At 28.0% G+C, this 4,062-nt stretch overlaps 1 protein-coding gene across 4 annotated transcripts in view; it reads right to left on the minus strand.

The window, feature by feature from the left end:
• The window catches only part of LOC108690368 (N-acetylgalactosamine kinase), a 26,726-nt gene that overhangs the window by 7,761 nt on the left and 14,903 nt on the right, over positions 1-4,062 (minus strand). For 2 of the 4 annotated variants that reach the window (XM_018197621.1, XM_018197620.1), the window contains exon 2: positions 3,872-3,918. The exons of the other annotated variants lie outside the window; for them this stretch is intronic. The gene's annotated coding sequence lies outside the window, so the exon portion shown is untranslated. The remainder of the gene's footprint in view (positions 1-3,871; positions 3,919-4,062) is intronic. 4 annotated transcript variants of the gene reach the window in all.

Consider the following 4,062-nt stretch of genomic DNA (forward strand, 5'->3'; position numbering starts at 1 on the left):
GGTGCGTGCGCGCGCGCACGCGCGCGCTCGTAAGACATAATAGGTAAATATCTAGTAAAAATATATAAAGTATATTCTAAAACATACATAGACATACATTTAAATAATTTCAATAATATTTAATATATTAAATAGATGGAATTGCTTGGTTGATATGATTTTTATATCTTCATAATTTATAGAAGGCAAAACGAGAATATTTTCAAGAAAATAATTCTTGACTACCTTTGATTGCGCTATCACAAAACGAATTTAAAAGACGACTCTCTTTTACAAGATATGATGAAAGCAAGCAATAATAAATATTGGGTCGTCCGGAAAGTTCGTGCCGCAAAAGATTTAAATTTAATAAATGAAATTAAAAATTTAAATCTTCTGCGTTTCAATTTTCCTTCAAATCGGCACGAACTTTCCGGACAACCTAATAATAAAAGTACATACTAAATTTTTAGCGATTAAATTTCATTACAGTGTAAAATCTCTATCTCTTGAGGTTCACTGGTTTCGTTCAAACGTACATTGAGGTCGTGCAGTATGGTTCGCCTTTTAATTCTAGGAATGGCATTTGATGGAAATGACGTTTAACATGTATACACGGCGAAGTGGCTTGCAACGCAAACCGCATAACAAATCTGCTTCATCGAGAAATTAATGACGAATTAATGTGGCATTATAAGCTGAATAAGATTTGCAAAGCCATTAATACATGACGGCATAATTACATTTGCTGCTGCGCTAGAAATCAAACGAGCGCTACAACAATAAGATAATCCAATGTATCGACTTAATAAATGTGTTACCTTTATGAGTTTCTTTTGAAAATATTTATTCGTACCATCTCCGAAGGTATTGCACGAAATGAAAATTTCCTTACAATAATTAGGTCTTGTTTGCATTATCCAGTTATAAGCTTTAATATTTGTTTCTTTTATCAAATGATAAGATGTATACAAATAAGATAAGATGTGTACAAATGATAACGTTGTCGATTATGATCGAGTGCTGCATAATACTTCAGTATACAAGTATTTATATCAATTAATATAATATTAAATATTTAATATTAAATATTTAATATTAATATTAATATAATATCAATTAATATAAAGCAAATATTTTAAACTTCCATAATGAATGTTATGCATGATAGGAGCTTAATTTATTAATAAAGCGAAATCGCCTAGCTTAAATATTATTCTCCCACCCTCCCACCCTCCCTCTCTCTTTCCCTCCCCTCTCTCTCTCCCTTCCTTCTCCCTTCGTCTCTTCCCTTCTGTTCCTCTTTTTCTTTATTTATCTATTTGTGATATATACTGTAACAAAAAGTATGTAAAATTACATAAATATGTATGTAAAAATTACATAATTTATGTACATATACAGGGTGTCTCACCCTTCTCTTATGTGAAATATCTTACTTGGTTTTTATAATATAAAAAATATTTCAGTGAAAGTGAAAGTGAAACGGTTTCGAGAAGTATATATTTTGATCAAGTTTTTTCTAGATGGAGGCCCAAAAGATATGAAGGTCACTTCCATTTTTGTAAATGGAATTGTATGAGTTTTTTTACACAATGATTCCTCTAATTATTCTGCATATAAAAATATTAAGGTGATATAAAAACCAATAATTTACAAGATATTTTATACTTTATTTTGGCATATATTGATATATGCCAATAAAATAACTCGTAAATTATTAATTTTTGATAATTATACCTTAATACTTTTATGAATAATGAGATGATTCAATTGGTGGAAAGGAAACACATAGTGGCTTATTTAAAAAATTATCCGTTTTGTATATTATTTTAAAGTCATCTGAATTTGTCTGAAATTTTCGTCTGAATTTGTTGCTCTCGGAATAGTTAGTAGTAGCAAATTATGAATTTATTGCTTAAAAATTATAAAAGTATAAATAATAACGAAAAACCTTAGCATGCTAACGGAATAAGAGTATATAAAGTATCAGTAAAAATAAAAGTAATAAAAGTATCAGTAATAAAAGTATCAGTAAAAAATTTCGTTTAACTTATAAATGTAAATATGATATAAATTAACGTGAATAATATATATCTAATATATAAGTGTTTTTTACAATTACTCATTTCTTTATACTAATGTGCTCATAATTCATAATATAATTCATAATTCTTGCAGAATTACAGAATATGTAGACTAATTGTATATAATAACTTCTCAAATCGACTGATTTAGATCTGTGACAAACTGATTCTCGATAACAACCGAGGAATTTAGTAAAACAACTTTATTCTTGGACAATATAGAACAATCTAATGACTGAAATATCTTTTCTTATTATAATGTTTCGAAATAATGTACTATATTGATTTTCGATTTTTGATATCATAAAATATCGAAAGTCTTTAAATTTATTTTTATATTATTTGCGCATTATTTACCTCTTTCAATTTTAATTATCAAGAGTTCCATTTCTTTTATTAATGAAAAAAAAAATATAAATTATATGCCTTGAATATCTTAGACTAAGAATTGTACACGCCTATTAAGCTGACACAGCCACTTCAGTACAATCGAATAAAAGTTGCATAGAAATTTAATGCTATTTTGCTAATTTATTACTCTATTCTCGATTTTGTTGCTCCAGCCAATTCCGAAAAAACAATGGCTGTTCTAGCATAAGAATAAAGTTAGCACTTAAAAAAAAAAAAAAAAAAAAAAAATTAAAAAATATGGCATATTCTTTTTGTGCTAATTTGTTGCTAATTCCCGATATTGTTGCTTCATCTCCAATCCTCGAAAACCCCATCCCTAGTCCGATTTTGTTGCTCCATCCCTAAACCTTGAAAACCACCCCTAGGCACTTAGTCAGCACACCACTGATTCGCGAGCAATAAAATCAGAGAACCGTAATCAATCGCGATATTTTGAAAATTAACAATTTATAGATGGTGTGCTGATTCGGGATAGTTAGGGGTGGTTTTCGAAAGTTGGGGATGGAGCAATAATATCGGGTAGTGAGCAACTAATTAGCAACAAATTAGCATAAAAAGAATATGCCGTATTCTTTTATTTTTTTTTGTGTGGCTAACTTTATTCTTATGCTAGTACAGCCATTGTTTCTTCAGAATTGACTGGAGCAACAAAATCGGGAATAGAGCAACAAATTAGCAACAAAAAAGCACTAAATTTATGTGCAATTTTTATTCGATTGTGCTGAAGTGGATGATCAGTTTAATAGACGTCATTAATGAATATGTGTAATATAGTTCTCAAAACGCATTTCTTACGCGTAGTTGTTTATGCTTGTCGCAATAATTATCATATAAACTATTGCTAGCGACAGACATACACAACTAAGAAATGCGTTTTAGGGATGATTATATATATAAATTTATATTATAAGAAATCGATTAGAATAACCTTTTTATTTGAACATTGAAAATAACTCAATAGAGGTCGAAACGTATGTGTTATATTTAATTATTATTTATTCTCATAGAAATATATATATTTAGAATAAATTCAACTCCTTCCAATTCAATTTATTATTTATTGTTTTAGTTAAATTAACATTGAACAGTGGCGACTTATAGGAAGGATTAAAGATAACTTAAACTGAGTGTAACGAGATATTAAAATTTAACAGTGTGCACAGTAAATTCCACAATTCAGAATTCAGTTTATCCTATCTATCACAACTTATCCATTTTAAGGCAACGGATGTATGTTATATATACATTTATCAGTTAATTTTTATTAAATTGATTCATATATTTAGATATATATACATATATCTAATATATGTATATATATCTAATATGTATAGTATATTAATAAAATTATTATGTATCCGTTGCCTCAATAAAAATATTAATTCATCACTCACCAACCGATGCGCAACAGTGGAGTTAAATCTGCAACGTCGCTACGATTCTGTAACAAATAAATTAAAGTTCAAATTAAAACAGAGTAAAGAAATAATCATTTAACTTTAAAAAATAATTGCTATACGAACGCATGCAGTTTGCTAAAAAATAATTATGCAATTTTGCAAATATATATAAATAAAAATATATA

This window comes from Atta colombica, unplaced genomic scaffold, assembly GCF_001594045.1.
Source record: "Atta colombica isolate Treedump-2 unplaced genomic scaffold, Acol1.0 scaffold32, whole genome shotgun sequence".
In the NCBI taxonomy this organism is placed as follows: domain Eukaryota; kingdom Metazoa; phylum Arthropoda; class Insecta; order Hymenoptera; family Formicidae; genus Atta; species Atta colombica.